The sequence below is a fragment of the Puntigrus tetrazona genome, chromosome 16 (assembly GCF_018831695.1).
Source record: "Puntigrus tetrazona isolate hp1 chromosome 16, ASM1883169v1, whole genome shotgun sequence".
NCBI lineage: Eukaryota > Metazoa > Chordata > Actinopteri > Cypriniformes > Cyprinidae > Puntigrus > Puntigrus tetrazona.
Window position 1 is genome coordinate 18045604 of NC_056714.1, and position 25647 is coordinate 18071250.

The 25647-nt window shown below is 38.0% G+C and overlaps 1 protein-coding gene across 1 annotated transcript in view; it reads left to right on the forward strand.

The window, feature by feature from the left end:
- The window catches only part of sema6e (sema domain, transmembrane domain (TM), and cytoplasmic domain, (semaphorin) 6E), a 124630-nt gene that overhangs the window by 47807 nt on the left and 51176 nt on the right, over nucleotides 1-25647 (forward strand). Inside the window, exon 3 of the mRNA XM_043260764.1 lies at nucleotides 9539-9627. The gene's annotated coding sequence lies outside the window, so the exon portion shown is untranslated. The remainder of the gene's footprint in view (nucleotides 1-9538; nucleotides 9628-25647) is intronic.

Below are 25647 nucleotides of genomic sequence, written 5' to 3' on the forward strand. Positions count from 1 at the left end.
ACTGTGAGTCTGTTTCAAACCTCTAACTCACAGGCAAGTGTGTTTTGTCTGCGTGTTTTTCTTTCTACTCCACAAACCAGTTAAGAACAATTTCTGCCCAGCAGCCGATTTCAACTCAATCATTTAATGAAATATTTTTCTACTTCATGGTTTTGGCTCAGAGCTCATAAATATCAACTCTGAATCCAATCAGAAAAACCAGTAATGCTATAAGGATGTGCTACCAATGCTAAAACTACTGTTAAATGTAGGGTTTGAGGGCCAGTGACATGTTCAGAATTGGCCAAAGGGTGGAGTTAAATGGGTTAAGGGGAAAAAAATCAGGAATTTTGTTTAGACAGTCAAAAACATTTATAAATAATTAAAAAGATTCAGTTCATAAGTAATTGTAATCATAAATAAAACATAATAGTGGCTTGCGCTCTGATCAGATGGCATCAGACCAAATCACAAATGGACAGACATAAAGCTTTCTTGTCTTTTTCCCAGTTTTGTCATATTATTGACCATTTCAGTCACAGTCTAGAGCCCTGGATTCCAAAAGTGGTCTGCATAGGTTGAGGAGGTACTTTAGTGCTGTGAGCATTAGAGCATGTCTACTGTACTGTTTTCCATTATTTGTTCCCTTTCAAACTTGCACCAAACCATTTTAGGGTCATGTAGACACTTCAGATTTTTGAGTAATAGATTTACATTGTCACTTCCAACTACGTGAAAGCCCCCCCCTTCCCCACTTTTTTTGTACTTTGCAGAGGAAGTGTTGTTGTCCAGAAGGAAATTACCAGTTGCTTGAATTAATGACTTGGGGAGGCAGTTTTTCTTGCTGACAGAAAAGCTTCACCTGAATGAGCAAAAGCCTTCTGCCTCCGTTTCCTCTGTGGTGTGTCGTTGTGTTTTTCATTCCCTGCTGCTTTTCACAGTAGAAACGCTCCTTACAGACCACGTGTGACATCACTAGCATTTCCATTAGAGTACTGTGCCGTACTCGAGTTGACGTCACTATAATTCTGATTAATTAAATTTTTTTTTACTTTAAATGTCAGGGAAACTTTAAATAGGTACATTTTTCCCAGCCTCTCTTGAATAGTGTTGATGACATGTCATGGTTCGATTTAGTTGTCACACTGACAGACGCATGCATCACCCTCCACTCTGTCCATAAAATATAGTCTAGTTTAAACATTCATCATCTCTCCATCTCTTATTCCATCATTCACCCTTTTCACTTGTTCTTTTTCACCTTCCCTCCTGGATCTTATTCCGTTTCTCTCGGTTTCTGCCCTCGTTGCCAGGACAGGGGTGTTTGTAGGCCCTGAGTGATGTGGTATTTAATAAAGACATGCAGTGGGTTGCCAGATTGTCAATTTTTATGCTGCTTGTGGCTTTCAAGGTGATTAATGTCCAGAGATGCCATTATATTGCTCTCAAACCTGGCTGTAGCGCTGGCCACTGGCCCAGTGGTGCTCTGACGGTGCCTTTTAAATTAGACTGAAATTGTTACATTTTGTGGTGCTGCCTCTGAATTACCAACTACTTTTCTTAGCTTATTGCTATATAATGCTTGTTGGTGCTTTATTGAACATAGTGCAGTCTCAGCTTGAAGTAACAAATGTGGGGAACTTCAGGGAACAATGATTTTGTTGGGTCAATGATAATGTTCATTGCATTTCTCTTGAAAACATGAAATGAGAGTTAAAGGGCACGTTATACACTTAAGTAGCATTTATTTACATTACTTAAAGTCCAATTTTAATATCTCAAAATGTCTTAGTCCAAAACAGTTATGTGATAGTTTAGTCTTTGTTTGGTTAATTAGCTAACCTCTTTGCATATCAGAATGAATGAGGATGCATACTATCTTTACCATTGGATGAGATGAAAAAATATTTATAAATGTAAAAAAAAAAGTTTAATATACATAATTTATAACAGTTAATTGTAATTGTAGTCATGTAAAATTCACTTCAAATTAATATTTGAATCTAATAATAATTTTGTACTATTAATAGTAGCCTCAAAGTAATTTCTTAAAATGCATTTTTATGTTATATATTATAATGCATGATGCCTGAATTTGATTGTACAATTTAAAATCATTGATGGTTGTGGTGTTTTATTTTTTTAACATTTTAATGTTGTACATTTATAACTTTTTCTGGTTATTGCCATCAGCTAGATTTTTAATATTGGTGCTTTCCTTGAAATTAACACCGTTGCTGAATACAGAGTAAGCATTAGAATGTAAATATGGGTTGTCATATGTGAAAGTTCTCACAGTTTTTGACATCTGGATTGTAGTTTTGGTTTGCGTTGTGAATGTTGTAGCATGTCTACATAATTGTGTTTTAAAAGATCTGCTTTCCATAAAGTAAGTACTTTGAAGAAAGTATACAATATTAGATATCCTGCAGCTGAGATAGAAGGTCCGTGACAGAGCTAAAAGGCCACTTGTCACCTGACAGGAGCGAAACAGCAGGACTCCTGTGGACACTGGGAAAAGGACATGTCAGGGTCACTGTGAGCAAAAGTGGCAAGACAAAGACGGAAAGATGAGAAGAAAGAAGTGAAAGGTGGTGGGAGAGAGAGGGGGGCAGCAGGTGCAGCAGGGGAGGAAACTTGGGCAGCCTTGACTCTGCTGAAAGGAAGTTTTCTGTTGCATACTGTGTTTGTGTCAGCATTTTGACAGCATTTTTTACTTTTCATTTTTCATGTTCATGCAGTGAATTGAGTATTTTACAGCTCTAACACATGGTTACTTATATATAAAACGAAAACATCAATAACAAGGAAGAATGTATTTGATTCCAGCGGAGTTAGCGTATTGCAAAGCTAATGCTAATCAATTGGAACACACATGCACACAATTTTTTTTAATCTCACGAAACTCTTTTTTTTCCCCTTTAATTAAATAAATTATACATTTGATTTAATTCATAAAATTCTTATAATTTTTGTTGCACTGTTCACTTAAATCCTAAATAATTTTTTGGGATTACCTGCTCTGACGCATTGTATCTTAAGGGCTCTTAGGAGGCATATTTAAGAATCCTAGCTTTTTGGAACAGCGTTGGGAGCATGTCTATGATGCCTCAAAATGCACCCTCTTTAGGCAGCTAGGTTTTGGAACAGAGCAGTGGGAGAAGCAAGAGATACAGTGGTCTGTTTGTGTCTTTGACCCGTCTATCCGTTCCCACGGTATCAGGAGGAGGAAGAACTGACCCTGTATGAGCTTTATACCCCTTCATCCCTCTCTCTTTCTCTCTTTCACACACACATGCACATAAACAAAGGATCTGTTCACATCAACAACATCAGTTATTTGACTTTGTATTGTTGAGATCAGCAGTTCTCAGCTGGTTTTGCTTCTGGATGCAAATGTTAGCCACTAAGTGCATAACCGAACCAAGTTCATGCGAAAAAATAAGAAACATATTAAGCAGCACAACTGTTTTCAACATTTATAGTAATAAGAAATGTTTCTTGAGCACCAAATATGACTTGAGTATTGACTGCTGAGCCCTTAAAATAAATTAGAAATTTTAATAATATTTCACAATATCATTTGATCGAATGAATGCAAACTGAATGAGCATTAGACATATTTTTAAAAACGTTAAAAAAATCTCTGAACTTTTGAATGATCATGTATTTGATTAGATGCTAAAATGTGTTTGTTTTCTAATACTAACAAGTAAGATCAAAAACTATCATTCCATCATATCTAGTATTTTTTTTTTTCAGCTTTCATTTGTTTTCCAGTCACGATTTGTTAGAAAGCAATCCTTTGATTTCAAGAACAGAGGCTTCTCAGTATCTCTAAACTCCATTTTTAGAGCTCAGTTTCTTTATTTATATTCTGATAAGGACTGAGTGGATAATGAGAGACAGAAATCCTCTGACTGAGACCGGGGACGAGAGTTCATGTTTAATAACACTGAGGTTGACGGAGCATGGGGTAACAGTTAACGCTTGGTTAACAATACAACAGGTACAGTGGAGCAAATGTGACCGCAAAAGGAAAATTCCAATGTCTGGTTTTATTAACTGAACAAACAATCTGAAATGATGTCTTGTGTGATTTGTGACACTTTGTGTGTTTTTAAGCTTGATCTACACGTTTTTTTACCCCTGCTGTGATATTTGGATTGGGTCCTGGATATATTTGTGTTGTACATTTTGTTTTTGTTCTTGCTCAATCTTGTGGTGTCGAGTTCAGTGTCTTTAGGATCAGTGGCCTGATGCAGCTATTTTTTTCCCCCCAGTGTGTGTGAATACAGCATTTAAATCTCTTAGAGGTAGGGACAAACTCACTCTCTCACCCTCGTTCTGTTTCTCTGTGATAAATTATATATGAATAGTCAGTGAATGTTGCCGTCAGCCAGACCAGATCAGACTTTTCATTGTAGAAAAAAGAACAAAAACATCACAGTAAGTCAAGAGCGAGAACACGACGCTCTGAGAGAGAAACAGACAGAGGCGAGACAGAGAGAGAGAGAGAGAAAAAAAGAGAGGACACAACTGGAGCAAAGTTATAGAGTTGGATGAACTTTATTGCTTCTGGTTAAATCTATAATAAACCCTTTAAAATACATTTGTCGTTATTTTCTCACTGTTATGTTTTTTCAAACCTGCATACTGCAAAATAATCAAAACACTTTACTTATTGTATGAAAACATTAATTTATTGTAAATACTATATGTAAAGTATTTAAATTCAAATTTTAAATGTCTAAAAATATTACAGAATATCTGTATACTGCTTTTACGTCTACAAAATACTTAATATTACTCATGAGTCATATTGATGTTTTGTTGTTGGGTTTGGATAAGACAGAATTTACACTGAACTAAGTAGTGCTGGGTGTTTGTATCATCTGTTATCAGTGCGTGAGTATATACGGGCCTCGCAGCAGACTGTGACTAATCAATATTTCCACACCACGATGAACTCTCATTTGTGTAATTTAACTGGCATCAGCTCAATCGGACACAAACAAAACACCCCACCAAACAAAAACTTTGTCATTATCCGCTACCGCCGGTAACATCTGTACGTGAACCCAGAATACAATCTAATCATTTAGCAGGCAAATCAGTGTTAAGCTCAGGTGAAATGAAATATAATGGCCTTGATATAAATTACCTGTGTTTTTCAGCTCAGCTGGAAAAAATACATACTGTACTTGAGTCTCAGAACACTTTAATTAGAATCAAATTACTCCTGCGGAGCATGATTTAAATGTTCCTGTGATCAAGTTTAGTCATATGCCGTTCCAACTAGCTCATCTGAGCTATATGTTTTTGTCTGGAACAGGCATTAGTCTCATCCATCGGTAAACAAATTACTCAAGCGCATCTATCGGGATGATATTTTCACTGTGTTGGGCTAATGTTAGCATTGCTGCTTGAGTACTCAATCATGAGCAATGTTCTCTAAAGCTGTAGGTGGTTGCTTGCCGTAATTGAAAGCGTCTGCTGGTGAAGTGTTCTAGAAGGTCCAGTATATTACCATGCGCGGCGTGGTCGCTCACTCTGTTCCATTTCCCAGTGAAAGACAGCGATTAATCTGATTAGTGATCCATCAGCTGAAAGTTCTGCCTCCCGGCTCTAATGGTCAATGCCATGGTCTGGTCTGAATTATTAACAGATCCATTCCTGGAGACCAGGGACAATTCATCATCAAATAGAGGCAAAATGAAAGAGAGAGATGGGCTGTGCTAAGTGAAGACTGAAAAAAAAAAAAAGTAGGACACATGCTCATAGATTGGTAAAAATGTTTTTGTGTAGCAGTAAAAAGAAAGCAGGTACGGTAAGATACTGTATGTATTTTAGATATATATTTTAAAATAATTGTTCTCCCAAAGATGAAAATTGTGACATCTTTTTTTTTTTTTTTCACCCTCAAGAAATATTGAAGAATGTTACAATGGGATGGTTATAGTTGTAGTTAGTTTATTTTAAAGAAGTAGCTCATCCAAAAATTATGTTTCTCATATTTTTCATGCAATAAACCACAGTGCAACACTAAAATACAATTTTTGACATTTATTTTTGGTAGAAAGAATGGCCATTTTGTAGTCCATTTTTAGACTTTTTGTGTATTCACACAAAGAATGCTAACTTTAAAAATAACTATAAAGATAATAATATTAGCATCCACATGCAAGCAATATCTCCTGTTTCTTTTTAGTGTGTACGTGTCTAAGGCTTTAAATTCCAGAGCTCGTTATATAGCAGGATTGATTCTGATTGGCTTTGTTCCATCAGCTGAAAAAAATTATTCTGAAAGAGATTCCAACGATATTGTGTTTCTGTGCATGTATTGTTATAGCTGTAATATTGAGAATGATTTTTAGAATCTATATCGTTTTCTTTTTAGCTGTTTCCTTGTGAGCAGGCCTTAAGGTAAATAAATCAATAAAGCATTTCTAAACATCACGCAAATTAGATGTTACATAACCTTGTTTAATCAGCTTTAACATATTGAAATCCATGGTTTTTGACTCAAATCTCAGATGTTCAGTTGTAAAACTTAATCTGCATAGTCCTCTGAATGATGATGGATGAGTTTATAGTGAAGATGCAGTGAGTGATTTATTTATTTTTATTTTTTTAAGTTTCTTTGGGAATTGAGTCATGCCAGCAGATGACTCACTCCAAACAAAACCATAATCCTCAATGTCCTCAACCCTAAATCCAACCAATAATCATAAACCTACACACATCTCTAGTATTAATCATAAACCTAATCTTAACCTAATGCTGTTCATCTAAAGCTCATGTTTCCTAAATGGAATATGATCGCAAATCTACATCTAATCTCGAACCTAAGCCTAATTCTGGTGAGCAGTGTCTCTGAGTGCGTGTACAACAACAGCAGCTCTGTCCGTGTGTAGACCAGCCACTTACAGGACACTAATCACATTGTAGAAGATAAACAGCTGACACTCAGCTGAGATTTATTTATTACAAACACGCAAACAAACAATTTAGTAGGTTAAAAAAGATTCAAAGGTTATTTAAAAAGTTTACTGCCCAAAAACTAAATGCTCTAATTTTTATAATCACCCTTTTTAAAAAGCTAGTATGGACTGTTTTATGATTTTGTGCATGTTTGTGTTTTAGAGAAGTACGATTTTTTTTTTTATTGTACTGTCCCTTTAAGGCCGCTCTGTATAAGATATAACAGGTGCAACTATGTCACAATAAAGAGAAAGCTCTTGAGAAATGCGTAATAGATTTTGGATGGTACTATCAGAATTGGATTCTTTCAAAATGCAGCACAGCTCAGATACAGTCACGACCATTAGATCACTGACCCTGAGTTAGTCAGTGAGAGAGAATGCTGGGACCTCAGTAAGACTGCCAGTAAATCACAGCGCACACACAAATACTGTGATTAAATGTGTAATTTAGCCAAAAGGGGATGTACCGGCATCACAGAGTTTCTACATTGTTGTCTTTTTTATCCTCAAGTTCATATTTCCAAACAGAAACACGCTCCAACCACGGTCTGTATTGATTTTATTGCAGTGTAACTTCATGCTCGGATAGTTACATTAGCTTCATTTCAAATGAACTGTGTTTGATGGATTTGCTCATTCACAGAGCCAATGACATCCACCGGGCCAAACAAGAATGAACTACGGTTTCACCCTCCGCAGTGTGAGGCATAAACACAAGATACACTGTGAGCCTGTGTGTGTGTGTGTGTGTGTGTGTGTGTGTGTGTGTGTGTGTGTGTGTAAAATCCTGTTCAGCTTTCACAGAAGCTGAAAAGTATCAGCATTGACGAAGTAACAAGTCATTTATAATTACTACAGGTAATTTGTCGCAAATTAGTCAATGCATTTATTACAGCCATGCTAAAACAATATTGCAATATTAGTATGATTTTAAATGCCTGTTCATTCAGCTGCCACTGCACTGCACACTCAAAAACATTGCTGTAGAAATTATTTTCTTTTAGAAATGACTAGTAACTTGAAGTGAGAATTAAGTAGCCATTTTTTTTGCAGTGTAGATGTTCGAAATTAGCACTGGTAATTTTTACATCAGGCATGTTTATGAATAGAAAGTTTTTATTATGTAACCGTTATAAAAGCAATAAAGGTTCTGCTATATTAATAAGATTATATAGTTTCCGCCTCAAATTAAAAAAAAGATGTGTAATGACTATTTCTCATAAATGTGAACTTAAATCATAAACAATTTTACCTTTTATATCTCAACTGTATATTATTTCTTGTAAAAAAAATTCACAATCGTATTTTTTTTTATTTATTATTTCACATAATTGCCCCTGTATTTACAATGATTTTGATCTTACGGTATTGTCTTTATCCCAAATACAGTACCTCATGTACATCATTAGTATCCGATTAATTAAGTTCACAGCTACAAACTACCCTAAAGAGAGAATTATTAGTTGCATATAATAGAAAAAAATTTAGCAGTTCATGCTGTGCTGATGAAACCACATAATGTAATCCTTGATAACATGTAAAAGACCAAAAGTATACTATGGGATTTACTAGAAAAGTTAGCCACATCACTAATCCTAGTTGAATACTGCCAGACAGCTAGCCAGTGATATTTTCTGAAAAAGTGATCTGTCCGCAGTGACTTTCGCTTTGGTTTGTTTTGTTTCTCCTGTCTTCTGTAGCGTAATATAAATGGTTGAGTTTAGACACCAGTTTCAGGCTTGTGAGCAATGACTGTTCCCCCCTCCCTCACCCATCAGCCCCCCCGGCTGGGACGTGGGGGGTGTGAGTGATGGAAAGAGAAGGGTGAGAGGGCTAAATGCCTGAGCCACATGCGATAACTCACTAGCGGTTCGCGGGGCTAACTGCGGTCAGAATGTGATAGCCTTGCACGAATGTGTTCCGGGAAATCCAGCTAGTCACCCCCCACCTCGACCTCACCAGGGGTTTTAAAAGATGCAGGAGTATGGAATTCCACAGTCGGTTAATTGAATGCGTGATTCAGTCTCCCGAATTGTACCGTTTTCTGTTTTAGTGCTGCAAGACCCCTCTATTAAAGTTTAATGTTTCCCTATCGAAGAAACCGCATGAGGTTAATGGATGATTAGATGGATGCATATAGAAATGCATAGAGTTGCAGTATGTCTTGTGTATTAAACACAAATTGCCGCCATGATTTTCCTGCCATTTTTTTTGACAGAAGCGGGTTAATGAATGGAAAGTTGCTGTTGCTTTCGTTTTTTTTCCGCTCACAGACGGGAGTTCAGCTCCCTTGCAGAAACATCTGGTCCTGTTTAGAGTTATGCCGTGTGTGTTTATGAGAGAGTGTTTTTAAGCACGAGCGTCAGAGGGAATTTTTTCTCTTTTTTTTTTTTTTTTTTTCCGGAGCAGTGGTGAGTTCTGAATCTTCCTCTGTCATGGGTCACCGGCCGGTTCACATTTCCTGCCAACATGAGTCACCTACAAACCAGCGGTTATTAGTCTACAAATCTCCAGCACAGCCAGATCCAAATATATTTACATCTCTTTTGTCTGTTTCTTTTATTTCCTTTTAGGATCTTTCGTGAAAATCTCCATCTAACCTCGTGAACACCAGTGAGAGCCGAAGGGTTGAAACCGCTGCTCATCTTCTGCAAGGATAACAGTGAGTTTTGAATTAGTCTCTCTGTTTACAGTGATTCGGGTTTCCTGCGTGTCATCATGGACACGCCAGTTCGTATTTCCTCTCTTCGTCATGGCAGACAAAATCAATTGTAGACGCAGCAGTTTACAGAGATGCAGCATCAGTTCGAGATCAGCAGAACTAACAGACGCGGATCGACCTGTCAGATCTGATGCAACCCACTATAGTTGGATTGCGTTCACGGATTGCGTCGTTAGGGAAACGTGACTGACGGGCATTTGAGATACAGATCTGTGCTCATCCAATTTATTGCATTAGCCCATTGTTTAGATGAGCTGAGGATGAAGGATATATTAGTAAGTAGCAGGTCTTACAAATTCTATATTCTATAAAATCTCAATATATCTTATACTACAAAATGACTGTGACATGGTTTTATTTCTCACAATTTTATATTTGTATCTCATAGTTTGCCTTTTTTATTTTACACTTTATCTCAAAATATGAGGGAGTCTGAGGGAGGAAGGATATAATTAAGATAAGATTTCGATCGTACCATCTACCGCTCAATGAAAGTATAATGGGTGTTTAGCATGCAATGACATGACCTTTGTTTTTCTGGTCAAACCCTTCGCTCTGACTAAAACTGACATGCCCTCAAATCATTTGAGCCGTACCATTGTTCATTTACTCTTTCTCTCTTTCACTTCCCTGCTGCTGACCTCTGAGCAGAAACAACAGCGTAAGCACTATCATTCTAAATTTCTCCCTATCTTTCCCTTTTGTCCTGGAATCCACATTTTCATCCAAAGGTCATTGATGGCCACAGAGAATCACTCGAAGCGGTATTCAGTCAAATTGCATCACACTGTTTATCCCGAAGCTTCTCAGTGTGTTGTGGATGATCTGGTATAGAGCTGAGCCCTGCAGGTCTGGAAATGTGCCAGTGGAAAGGCCCGTACCAACTTTGTGAAAGGTCAGGTGTGAACGCTTATAAGTGTAGATGTTTTTTTGTGAATCCCAATAACGAAATGTGAAAGAAACTGGTTTTAAGTAATTTAGTTTGAAAGCATTTTTGCTTTATAAAACAAATGCAAAAGGATGGTTCATGTTATTTTGAAGACAACATGAGATCAAAACCATCTTTAAGTTGCTGGGCATTTTGTGTTTAATTCATTTAGTTTGTTGATGTTTGTTTATGTAACCCTTAATTGAACTTTCTCTACCATTGCTTTTCTGATCAAATCATCAAGGCCACTAATATTTCAACCAATGAGAACCTGAAGTGTTTTAGGAGGCTTTAAATGGCCATCCGCTATTGCTTTCTGGCTCTTTTCCAGTATGAAAAACCCTTTCATGATCCAATCAATTACAGATAGGTAAAAATCAGATCATACCTGATGTTTCTCATTTAATATCTCATAAATCCATCACATTAAAGAATTCAAATGGATTTGTTAATTTTCTGACTTGGTTTAATTTTGACTTTAAAGCTATAACTAGCTGGCAGAGACCAAATCCTCCAACATGTCTCATAATGATTACATGTTACATGAGTAGGCGGCCTTTCACTGACAGGATGCATTAGTGTTTACACTATATAAATATGACCATGTGTGTCGGCGACCTCCTCCAAATGTGCTCAGTGAACCAATTGCGCAAGATGCTGCGTTTACAGCTGCACACTAGAGATTAATGTTAAAATCAGGTATGAACGGGGTCTAAGAGATGAATGAATCTCTTTCTTTCACTCCTCTTTATATCTGGCACCATATATTGAAACATACAGTAAGTGTGATTATCTGTAATGCGAGAAGTGGGCCTTTTCAGGCTTTTTTGCTGTGAGGAGACGAGAGCCAATTTTCAGACTTCTGGCCTTCTGGCCTTCTGACTTCGTGACTCTGTGGCTGTCTATTATTCTCACTCATTCTGCTTCATTGTTGCCCACCACAGAGGGGCTAAATTGAATAGCAAAATCTCACCCAGCGAACAGGAAATTTTAGAGCAGGCATCTGGAACGGCACTTTAGGCTTGAATACAATGATTGGACTGTCTGTACGTCTACAATAGCATATTCCACACATTCTTGTTTTTTATGACTGAAAAACCCTGTTATAATGATTTGGCTAGGGGCGATAATGCATAACTGGAATAATATGAGATTTAACATCTACTTATATAGATAGTTCACCCAAAAATGAATATTCTGTGAACCATACAGTAGGATTCAAGCAAACTCTATGTTGGCTACACAAACTTAATCATCTGATTGGTTCCTCTACGCTCCAACAGGGAAGCACTAGGCTGCGCAGGAAAAGCTTGGGGTTAAATTCCCATTTTCACCAGCAGATTGGCACTCAGGAATCACTTCCTGGTTCCTAACCACCAGCGTCTAGTTATTTTCGGCGTATTTATGCGTGTGTGTTCGTCCCCCGGGGCCTGTTTGAGTTCTGAGCTTCAGTGCCCTGAGACTAACAGGCAGGAGGAAGCAGATGGCTCCAAGGAGGGGTGACCCCGTAGCAGAACTCTGACTCTGACAGAATTATATCCTCCAGAGTCACACACGTCTTGCTTCTGTAATCCTAATAGATACCCAAACAACTCACACACACACACACACGCTCACACTCATATTTGCCGTGCTTTTGTAATCTACATTGCTTCTCCTCCTCCTGTCTTGTCACAACAACCAGTGATGGGCAGCCACTGGATTATGCTCCGTCACAGTGCATTTTATAATATAGACTAAAAATATAATAATATAGGCTATATTGTGCAAATCCACAGTGGCTGCGAGTGAAGTTAGTAAGTGAGCTTATAAAAGATTTCAAGAGGCATTGGATTTGATCCAGTTATAGACTTTAGTCAAAGTAAATGCCATTCAATTTGATGCCATTAAAACAGAGACCACTACAGCATGTTCAATATGCCGTATTGTTGATCGTTTAAACAAGATGTGTTTTCAATGTCTCATTGGATGAGCGATCAACATCCATTACCCATGACAAGAGTGGTATTGAACGTGGTGTGCTACTGTACTTGCATCCCAAACACAGCCGGATTTTCTGTTCATCAAATGAAATTTGGTGTCTGTTCTTGGTGTCTGTGTATTTTGGGTTTACAAATTAATTAGAGGAATAATCTACATATGTGTTGCCATATGGAGTTTTAGCAAAAACATATACAGAAGCATATGATATAGTTTTTTTTTTCCTGGTAAAAGCTGTTAGATGTATCATGAGCCGTAAAATGTTTTGTTTAGTTGATGCTAGAATTTGAATTGTGCTTGTAAACTAACTAATTCATGTTTCCCAAAGTCATGGAGAACCTAGAAATATTATAACTGTAATAAATATATTTAAAAATGCTTTACCATATGATTTCCAATTTTATTATTGTGATTGCAAAGCAGAATTTTCTGGAGCCATTAATCCTAATCACATGATCCTTTAGAAATTATTCTAATATGGTGATTTGGTGAAACATTCACTATTATCCAAGTTGAAAGCTTTTGTACTGCTTTGTTTTTGTGGACATTTTTGAATATTGTTGTGGATTGTTTGAATAGAACATGCAATTTATTTGAAATACAGTGTTTCTGTTGCTTTGGATCAATTATATGCCTCTAGACTAGAGCAACCACCTAACTCGCTTTCTGTTAATGAATGTAGACGTTCCTGTAAGAAGCTTGGTAGTTCTCCGGCTAAATAATATTGAGCATGTTTCAATTTAATAAGCCTAATTTATTTACCAGCAGACCTTGTAGCATGTTTGCAGTAACCTTTCTAAGACTGAGATTTCATCGAAAGCGCTCTGCAACCTTACTGCAACATCATTCCAGACATGTAGCACCCATAACCGTCTGCTAAAGTAATTATGGGCTGTGGCTGGTATCAGCTGGGAGGTGGTGAGTGAAAAGCTTTCTCACGGCCCATTGTTATTCACCAACAGTGCAGCATTAAGTGGTATATTGATCTTCTGATGCGACGCATCCGTCGGGATTCACCCGCTGCTGATCTAGGATCAGGTCTGTCAGTCCTGGATGTCTCTCACACGCCTCCTTCGGGCATTCGCATCCACCGTAGAGACAGAGACAAGCCGTGTGGTGCGTCGATGTGTGAATCAACGCGAATCTAGCAGAAGAACAAACACCGAATCTTTTTTCAACTTTAATCTTTCCTGGATATATGTATGTGCACTATACCCTGCTTGGATGTTTGTCAAGAGAAGCCGAGTACAGGCTTTTGTCATTAAACAAACTCTGCTTCTGCTTTAAATGTCCACAAACTTCAGTGAATCGTGTCTACTCTAGTTCTCCTCTTGAAGGACACAGGATTCTTTTTTTGTGAGAAGAGCACTGCATCCCTTCGCTCAGAATTATACTGTCTGCTTGTAATGCTTCCGATGGGACCGTCTCACTCTCCAAACCCAGACAAAACCTGTCTCGCTCTCTACAGGTGGAAGAATGTCTGAAGACCTGGAGAACTTCTGTGATTGGTTGATCTCTCTTCTTTGATCTGTCAAGTTCTCTCTTATTTTTCAATACTTTACTACTTGATTTGTGTCTGGTTTCCTCCTCTGCTTTTTCTAAATCGAAAAAAGCTTACTAACATACATACAACATTTTATTATGGATCTAATTGAAATTTCTTTAATGTATTGTTTCTATTTATATGTTATTCCTGTGATGGTAAATGGCTGAATTATCATCAGCTATCAAGGTCATTGCACTCAGAGTCTAAAATTTTTTGTCAGATTTTTTCGTAAAATGAATGCGACCTCACCAAACGTTTGTCTATAGTAAAAAAAAAAAAAAAAAAAAAAATATATATATATATATATATATATATATATATATATATATATATATATATATATATATATATATATATATATATATATTAATTTGGATTGGGTTTGGTTTTCTGTATTTTAGCATCTGTAACAAACATTTTGATAGGGAATGATGACGAATACGAAAAAGTACAAACATAAATTTCGAACTAGTCTTTAATGTCTTTAATGATTTTTCTTAAATTATTAAATCAATATACTGAAATATATTAAAGAGTCTGAAAACATTTACAATAAATACTAATCTTTTTTTTATTATTATTTCTAGGATTTTTTGATTAAATGGGTGTTGTTGTTTCCACAAACAAATAAGTAGCACAACTGTTTTAACATTATAATAAAAAAATCTTTCTAATCAGCATATGATTTCTGAAAGATTCTGTGACACTGAAGTCTGGAGTAATGGCAGCTGACGATGCAGATTTGTCATCACAGCAATACAATGCTTTTTAAATAACTGTTTTTAATGTTTAGACATTTCAAAATGTAATAATATTTCACAAATTACTGTTTTGCTGTGTTTTTCCTCATATATACGCAGCATTGCAACGAGGCTCAAAATCACACCAACCTCAAACTTTCGATTGGTAACGTATCTGATGGGAACATGACAGTGTACTGTATAACACAAATGACCCGCATATCAGCCCGCAAAGGGATCTCTAACACTCGCTCTTGTCTGATCTCGCCTCAGCTGTGGGCTTGAAAAGCTGCCAACAGCAGATAAATGCATTTAGCTGGTTGTCCCTCCCCTCCTCCTCTCCTCCCAGGGATGCGATGATTCTCAACTCCTCCCGGTCTCCGCCGTGGAAGCGGAGCGAGATGCTATTTCAGATGCCTGCAGAGGGTTAGATGGCAGCCGTGATACAGCAAATTGAGCTGTGGCTAACGTAAAAAAACCAGAAATGCTGTGCGATATATTACATAAGGTGCATGAACCACCTCGGAGCGATCCATTATTCATTTACCGTCATGTATCTAATCAATCATTTATCGTTTTAAAGTGTTTTTCACGTCCACCGTCCTGTTAGTCTGCTCGAAAACAGAATGGTTTTAAAGCCCCTTTGTTAACACGATGTAAAGCGTTAACAAAGAGGCTCAGAAGAGCAGCAGAACTCGTGATTAATGTGCGTATTAGACATGGAGAAGTGCTTTTTATTCGCAAAGGGTTCTGGCCCGAGTGTGAGACATTCACACCCTCTCATCTGATAATTGTACGATAGAGACGTAGTGAATCACTCTTACCTTTTGCCCTCTCCTTATCTCTTCTCTGTCTGCCTTTTTTCAATCGCACAACACGTGAGAGCAATCGCATTCATTCGCACACATTGATGCGCACTCGCTGTCGGGGCATCTGGCCCTCGCTGACATTCTTTCGCCAGTAGTTTTTCCCGTCAGGGCGTTTCAGAAATCCAAATGAAAGATGCTATCGAACGGTGTCTGTGCGGCTAGACCGGCCATCGAGCTGGCAGACAGGCCCTTCACTCCTCCGCTACTCTGACACACTGCGTTTTTGCCCCGTAGGTCACATTATAATATTCATGGAGCCCGTGTGTGCGCGCGCGTGTGTGTGTGTGTGAATGCGTCGACGCGTGGACACACACTGTTTAATGTGATGTTAAATCTTGCAGCAGGTAACGTGCAACGTTGTCCATTGACATTCTACTTCTGTCACAGTACTGCTTTAATAGCGCTCGACTCCCTCGACCTGGACCGTAGATAAATGTGGCCCGGGGCATTTGCATTATTCACATTTCACACCAAAAGAAGAGGTTTTTTTCTTATAGAATGTCAATCAGGCCTCTGTTGTGGGCTGGATATCTGATTGACCTGAACCGTTTCCACAGATAAGCAGAATAAAACATAGCGCTCTACTTTTAGACTTGGCCCTGGGTCCAAAATAATTGGCAGGAGATGAATTAATTCTATTTAGGGCGTAACTAGACCTCTGGATGCTTCACGAACAACCTTGTGTTGAACTTTGCAAGGTGGCGTACTATGAAGAGATACTGCTAAGCTTCTTTGATTATACTGATCAACACTAGCTCTGCTACTAATAATTATTTTGATAATCAGCTAATCTAATTATTAATTAAATATTTAGGAATTAATTAAACGCCTCTTAATTGACTTCATATTTAGCCTTGAGATGAGAAGTTTTATTAGGCTAGAAGAATCATTTTCTGAAAGTAGCATTTTGTTTATTGTAAGAGTAAAGTTGTAACATTTGTTACATTTCAAATTCATTATATTTTTATAAGAACATAATTTTCATTTAAAAAATGTTATGCAATTCTTATCAAAAGACTAATGTTTTTTTGTTTTTTTTTTAAGTGGCACTGCAGTGCACTGAAAAATGTGCATATGCCTTGTTACTAAAAATACTTTATACTTCAGTTTAGTTTACTTTCATTATTTTATAATTGAGCTAAAGTAATGCACTTCATTTTTCAGTAGTTAACTGGGTATCTTAATTTACGTTTTGTTAGTATAATTGAAACTATTTGCTTCAAATGTCAATTTTGCATTCTGTGAAACATGTGACATCTGACGTCATCAAAGTTGCCAAAAATAGTAAAAATAGTAGTAAAGGGGAAAAAAAAAGACATTGTCCTTTTACTTATAATATTTAGTACTACATTTAAAATAGCTAAATATAAATATTTATCCAGCGGTGTATTTAAACATAGATAAAAGTGACCAAAGATAAAACACTTTTTAAATAAAGTTATACTCTCTTAGATGTAGCACATATGACAACGCTTTTGCTCTGTATTTTTTCCCCACCCTTTGCTTTATGTAAGCCATTTGGTCTTTGTGTTGGATGTTTTCTTTGGTCAGTATGTCTGAACCCTTATCATGCTCTTGTTACTGTTTAAAAGCACTTGTTAAAATGCATTGTTTGAATTTAAAATCATCTTACGTTAGGTCAGATGAGATCAAGCGTTCGAAGGTTGCAATATTTGCTCATTGTTTATAATCGGCGCTACTTGTTTCCGCTTTAATTAACACCGAGAATGGAAGAAAAAACAATAACAACAGAGAAAGTTTGAAAGTCTTAAATTTTGTATTACTTCTTTGCAGTCTCTGCTCTTCACGGAGTAGCGTCGAGAAAACCCTGAAGTAACACTGTTGCACATCTGACATTTTAATGAGAAAATATAATTGGCTTTACAGTGTGCCACAGAAGAATACGTAACATACACTGCCCTCATAACGTTCTCAACCGGCCCGTTTCGTTTCATCCACTGGTCCCTCGTCGCCCGAGGGGGTGTTGTGGAAGACTCCAGTCTTTGATCTGTTGATAGGACGGGCACTCTGGAGATCTGAGTATTTCTCAAGGTCTGAATGTGCTCCGATTCCCTCCTCCTTGCTATATAATTAGCTCTGGACACCGAGGACCACTTCCACAGGACCTGCCGAGACCATCTGAACGACTTGATTTGTCGTTGCTAAAAAATATATAACCTCCAGCCTGTGCAATATTTACTGGCTGAAATATCCATCCATCACACCTGAGAGTCTGGGAAACGTCTTGGTGTCTCATAACAGTCTGCTCTTGACTCAACAGCGGAGGATTGAGAAATATCAGCCGGGCCTTAAATAGCCTCTATTTCTAACCACAGCACCATGCTAGCCCATTCTCTGTTTCTTATTCAGTCTATTTATTCCTTCTCATCGATTCGTTGCTCATATTGTTTGGTGTCTCCGTGCCCCCCCCCCTTTCTTCTTCATGTTTCATAATATTCCAATTCCAGGCTTGTGTCGCCACTCGCCACGATTTCAAAGCATATTCCGGCCTCTGTTCTCATTGGAAATAAGCTCTTTGTTGCATGTAGCGTGAGAGTCGATGGATCCGAGCTCCCTCTGGGGAGAGCCGTATCTGAGGGCCGTAAATGATGTTGGTGGTTGTGGGATACGGGCTTGTATCTGTGTCAGACTAATGTACGTGCTGAGTTTCTGTGTGTCTGCGGTAAGTTTCGTGTTACAGCGATACGGTGGCAGTCTAAGCCATTATAAATCGAGATGTCTTAAAATTGCTGGCGGTGTTTAGACGGCCTGTGTGTGTGGATGTGCGTGTGTGTATATGACTTCTGGTGCCACTACTAAAACCCCAGTCGTGACCAGACGCTGCCTCGCTGCCTTTATGTATTGATTCAATTTGGATGACTCTATTCAGAGGGATTCTGCACTCTAGTAGATTGTGCCCTCTCTCTCTCTCTCTCTCTTTTTCTTTTCTCTCGCGCTCTCTCTCTCTCTGTCTCTGTCTAACACAACAGGCTTGTGCAGAATTGACTCCTTTTCTATTCATGAGTGTTAAAAATAATTATCTTGGCCACACCTATCCGTCGGTCTGTCTGTCTTATCTATCTGTCTCTGTCTGTCTGTCATTCTATCTATTGTTCTACCATTCAGTTTATTGTTCGATCAATAAGTTGTAAATGGAAAAAACCTTCTCAGAATGTTCATATAAATCATATTCACTATTAAATCAGAGTTTTCCTGCAACTCCTAATTTGCTACTTAGTAATAATATAGGCAGATAATCCTCAAATATTATAATAAGCTATATAATTTTTTTTAATTTATTTATTTCTATTAAGGTGGAACTTGTACCTCTCAATGTCTATGATGGTTACAGTCCAGTGTTTGTGTATGTAAAATATAATATTGCTAAAATACAGCCAAAATGCTAGTAATATCCATGCTAATAAGCAAATAGTTGCTACTGAATCTTCCCTTAGCTGAAGTTTAATGAAAATATTATTCTACAAAAATGATCCCCTCAGACAGATCTCTAGACCTCAGTTTCCCAAAATTCCATTATACTACAAAGATTATTTGCTTAATTCTGTTTTAAATCAATTTATTTTAGCTGCATTTAAATAAACAAATTTAGTTGACTGACTTGAACCAAATTCATTTAAATGCAGCTAAAAGAAATACCACTTACCTTAGAATTTTGTGAATTCAGTTCATCTTTTTTTTCAGTGTACTTGTTCAGTTTTTGTTTATTTGCTATCTTTTACGGTATCATGTTATTGCAATTCACATTTCAGTTCATCAGCTTCTCGAGTGTAGCCAATTGGATTCCAATACTTTTTTATATGACTAATTATATGACTAAACATGTAAGTGTAAAAATAAACAAATTGTGGTATTATGTGCTTCTTGATGAAGTGTATGGTAATGGTTTTCTAGATGAATGTATTGTATGTTTGAGTTTGAGAAAAAAAAAAAAAAAGTAAAACAAAACCAGAAAGCAAATTTCGCCGTTTCAGAAGGCCACCATACGCTGCTGAAAACATACGCACACACACGTCAGTGAGGCAGAAGAGTAATGGCCTCTCACTGCCTCTTGCTCAGACTAATGAGAATCTCAAATCTGACAAGCGGAGTGCATTTATCACACACACACGCACACACACACATGCTTAATGACACCAAAGCAAGGGCGTTAAACACACACACTCTGTCTATTCTATGCAGACACACACAAACACATTAACATACACTGTTCCTCTGTTTGTAGCTCAGGAAGCTCAGTAGAGCATCAAACCTTAACGCTTAAAGGGACAGTTCACCTAAAAAAATGAAAATTCTGTCATCATTTACTCACCTGTCAAGCTGTCAAGAACGAATAAAGCAGACCATAAACTAGTGAATATGACTCATGCTTCATATTTCAAGCCTTACAATAGCTTTGGGTGAGAAACAGACCAAAACTGTCTCAATTGTAGAGTTTAATTTGAGTTTGTGCATATTTAACCTTCATTGATGCAAAGCACAGAGAGGGTACTGTAAGTAAAGATGAATAAAAAAAAATATGCTTAACAAAAGATCTCTGCTGAAATGTAGTACAAATCTAGATAATTAACTACTCATAGAAGAGATGCAAAATATTGATATATATTAAATTGATACGGGATGCCATGTTGATGGGAGCCTTAATTAGAGTGGATTTCTGAGCCACGTTTGATCTTTTAATCAGGTCTGGGATTGAGATTAAGCGTTGGAGATTGAGATTAAGATTACGCGTGGGATTATCCATCGGAAAACCAGAGGAATCTGTGTCATCATTCCGCATGTGATTGGAATGCCATATTACCACATCAATAGTCCACACACACACAAACACTCTTGACCAGGTGCCACCTCATATAGCTTCCAATTAATACGATTAAAGCAAGGGACACCAGCTGGCATTTTGCCATGAGACAGATCAGACGGGAACAATCTGAAGCCATTAAGATTTGAGTTGAAATTAGGTTTGTGTCTGTATTCACATATTCCAGATCACAGAACTGATACATTGCCAAAACCAGTTAAAACTTCTCCATAACAAAATGTACTAAAAATGAAAACCCATTGTTCAACTTCTGTTTATATTAAAATATAGTAGATGGTTGTCTTTCATATAACTGATAGCGTTGGTATGTTTTTGAGCTGTTGAGTTGCTGACTCGACGTCTATTAAGGGGAAGCTGACCCTGTGACCATATGGCCTGATGACCCGTTCTGCAGGGGTCCCTTACACAGCTGTGTGGTCTGAGCCTTTGAGAGGAGAGGTCTCTGTAAATACTGCACCGGTAATATACTCTCTGGGTTAGAACTAGATGGGAAAATGGCAGATTGGTCTCAGTTCAGAGTGCACAGGCTTGGATTAGTATGAACGCAGCATGAGGCAGTGGCTTCAAAGAGAAGATATACTCGCCTACACACACATACACAACAGTTCATATTTGAGCATGAATTGCTGCGTTCTCAACAGAACATTTGTAACACTGTGTCCAGACCAGGCATCAAGTACTACTTATGTCCATATTGAATTTTAAAATGCATTTTTTATTTATGGAAATAGAACAAACACTACAAATAGCGGGTTCAAAGTCAAAGTTTAAATGATTTGTTCTTTTGGCAAAATACACTTTACTCACTTTTATCAATAGTCGTTGTGGTCAATATTTATTATTCAACTATCATATGTAAATGACAATTCTTCATTTATTAAAAATGTAAACATTCATTTATATTTTTTTTCTGTTTTATTAAGAATCGTTGATATGTGGTAAATATTTATTATTCAGTCATCGTGTAAATAAATTGATGGCAATTCTTATTTCATTAATATTTTCATTAACAGAGACAAATATTTTGACAAAATAAGACTTTACTTACTATTATTAAGAATCGCTTATTAATGCATACATTTCATTGATGGATGGATGAATAAAGTGATCGATCAAATATTAACATATGTCCCTATTGGGGGTTTTGGACTCATGAGTGATTCTACAGTATGTGTAATTGTGAATTCATAAGCATAGACTTTCCTGGTCATGGCTGGTTAGTATAAATCTCAGATTAACTTGAAAGAGATGCGATTTATCGCCTGTCGCTTTGTGTCAGAGTGTCAGTGTTTGTCTGAACCACAACATCCTTAACTCAGCTGTCTCTGAGAGACTGTAAATTAAGGGCTTTGTGTGTTTGTGTCTGTTTCTTAAGCTGAGGACAGTTTGATGAAGAATTTAATCTTCTAAAGGAGAGACTGGAACACTGATTTTATCTCTCTCTCCTTCTCTTTTCAGTTCCCAATATTTTCTTGAAATAGCCCAATAACGTTTGTAGTAATGTGTAAATAGCATAATGGAATCATGAAATAAATATGATGGTAACACCCAGAGCTATTTGTGTGGGAGCCCAGGTGAGCTGGCTTGCTGAGCACTGAAACATAGCAACTGGGTACAGACCTGTCACAGGAAACTAACCATCCTGAAATGACACAAGTCTTCTGCAGAGAGAGAGAGAGAGAGAGAGAGAGAGAGAGAGAGAGAGAGAGAGAGAGTGTGTGTGTGTGTGTGTGTGTGTGTGTGTGTCTCATGTCAGTCCAGCACAGCATGGTGTTTGATCACAGCTGCATGAGTGTGTGTGTGGATGAGCATCAGTGCCCTGTAAAGAAACTCAACCTCCCAAATCCTCTTCACCAGGCACAGAGGCGCTGAGCTCGGCATGTCTTAGCTGAGCACCCGGGGGTCTTTCTCTCTATCACACAAACACACACACACACACACATTCTTTGTGCATCCGTAAACTATCCATATGTAGACACATGGGAATATTATATACTTAAGGAATATCACACGAGCAAGAGTGCATTTGTGCTGCATGTGGAAAAAATGGGGCTGTGATTCAGCCGTAGGTCACGGACAAGATTGCAAGTGCGATATTGCTTTTATACAGCACTACAATACAAAATTTGGCCAGTTATTGTAAGTTTCGGATTTTATCCTCTGCCAAAAAAGTATTTTCTGAAGAAGAAAAAGCCTTACGCTTTATGTTCTTTGTGCACTTTCTTTATTTTTCATTCTTTGAATGTTCTTTCTTTCATGTTTTTTCATTACTTTCTAAGCTGTTTTTTTATCGCATACACTTTTTTTCATTCTTACTTTTTCTGTCTTCTATAGACTATTTCTTTATGTAGACTGTTTATTTCGTACACATTTTCTTACGTAGGATTTTTGTTTTTGCGCACACTTTATTTTATATATTGCTTTGTTTTATTTGCTTGTTTTGTGCGCGCTTTCTTTCGTTAATATGTTTTGTTCCTCTTTGTTACTCGGTGGGTTGAACATTGTAGTGTTAATCTTGGGCGCCTTGTGTTACTCATGTTAATCTTTGCATCCTTCGTATTGCCAAGGAGTCTTACGTTTTCTTAAATTTATAAAAGAAAGATGCACCTTTTTGTTTGTCTCTAAAAACAGCCAAGCTCCTAGAAGCATGCAGTGGGCGGAGCTAAAGTGCGACAAATACACATAAATTTAATGCAGTTTTACTTACCACCTGCAGTTTCAAATCAATTTTCAAATCATTTTTTTATTGCAATGTGCAATAATCCAATGTTGATCTGGCCCTTGTTTCTAAGACATAAGTTTCTTGCGAAACTCCAAACAGCCTACACTGTTCAGGTAACAACGAGAAGCTGAACAAGGTTATCTTCCTTTACAACCAAAAATTTAACATAAGTGCCTTTTTAAACAAAAGTATATAGGATTATTTTGGCCTGTTTTATTGCTATCCTGAAAGAAATCTAATTTAGAAAAGTAATATCACACCTTTTCTCAACAAGCCGCTTGAGTTATAGATCTTTAGCACAAATACCACTGATGACAGACGAGTGATCTTGCTTTCATCAAGGTGTCTCATTCTGTTCTTTACATCACTACATTAATACTGAACTCCTATTGTAATGCAGAACCAGATTACAACTTTACAAAGCAAAGGGTGTGTTTATTGGAATCGAGGGTGTTACGTGACTGTCATGTAATCCTTGTTGGTGTCCTGATGTCTCCTTATGAGATCAGAGCCGATCTCTCGTTCTCTCTCTCTGGATCTCTCTCTAATTGGAATGGTTTCATGCTGTGCTTGCTTAAAGAGAGAGAGAGAGAGAGTGTGCCGGGCAGCTTTCGGCAGTCTACACTGCATTTCTTTCAATAAAGACTCTTCCAGTTCCTCCTCCCAAAATCTTCACTTACCCCTGCACACAACCACCCACTCCATGCGCTCCTCTGGGAGTGCTCCTGGGAGTCTGCATGTGCATGCGTGATGACTTTAGCAGTCAGTCCCTGGGCTGTGTGGTGGGGGTTTGTGTGAAGGAGCAGAATTGATAATAAAAATAGATCTGCACATAAAAAAGTTTGAGGGAAAAACATGTTTTGCTCCCACCTCCTCCACCAGCACATACACTTCACCCTCCAATTATAATACCCGCCGGGGGACGACGGCTCCAATTTCTGTCAATACAGACAGGTAATGCCTCTAAATAACAACCTTAAATATTAATGAGCGAGGGGGAGAGAGGAGAGGGATCAAGAAAAGAGCGTATTTTACATTCATAACTTTAAAAGTCAAAGAAGAAAGTGAGACAATTTGAAGGTACGACTGCATAATTTTGGGCTTTTTGTTTGAAGAGGTTGCCGTCAGGTCGTCCTCGGGAAAGAAAAGCCGAATTGATTTTCCTCTTTGTCTAAATTACTGATTTGCAAAATTAATGTGTGCCGCAGTGAGTCTGGAAACAGACGCAAGGCAAGCCCGGGGACGGTTCGGTGACGCTCCGCTAATGCCGCTGCCGTCTGCCTGGCTTGGCGACAGTGAAGGAGAGTCTCGGCGGTTCTCGTATCGATCCGCATAGCCACTGTCTGCCGCCTGGCACGGATCCCTCTCTGATGTCTGGCCGACATCTGGCTGGGGATGTCGTTTCAAGAGAGAAACGTCAAGTTTGTTTGATGCTTATCGGGATGTAGCCGCAACACGTCCATCGCAGAGTAATCGCCACAATGAGTGTCGTATGCATCGCTGAGCGGTTCGTGGCAAGATGTGACGCGTCACGCGCCAACTTTCATGCTAATCGAGATGCACGTTGACATTTGCTGACAGCCAGTCCTCTTGGAATTTCAACGGGGAATGGGATGAGCGGGAATTGTCATCTGTGCTTGAATGAAGACTGATGGTGCTCCTTTCCACCATCATTCCCAGCAGAGGCAGCAGCACAGCCCGCCAGCGTCGTTCCTCCCATGGACTGACCTTGTCAGCAAGGCAGAACCCTTGTGGCCAGAGCGGATCCCTTTCTTCCTCGGGGATTGGCTGACTGGCATTGATAGTGAGAAGGTCGTGACCTCTTGCTGACAGACAAGACACCCACGTGACACTAGATGCATCTGATTCTTTTGACTTATCCATGTCACCGTTTCAGTGGGCAACAGATGACAGGGTTTTGTTTAGTTTTTTTCTACCTTCCATTTCCGTAAGTTTGCTTAATTGAGTTTTATGTTTTCGGTTGTGTATATATTAGTACAGCGATATTAATATGCAGATTTATTTTTTTGCCAGATCTGCAACATTACAGCTATGTTTATTTGTTTGATTTCAGTTAGTTTTACTTTTCATCCTGATACTCATATCGCAACTGCACCATACTCAATAACACTGATGTTCAAATTTTATTTGTCAAGTTCTCAACAGCACAACATATTGCAGTACTTGCTGTCTATGAAATGAGTTATAAAATGTGCCATTACTGCCACTTCTAGCATCTGCCATCTCGGGGACATTTATGATTCAGCAATATGTACTGAATCTACTCGGATATGGTGTCAGATGGCCCAAAACAGAGAACAACTAGTACAAAGTT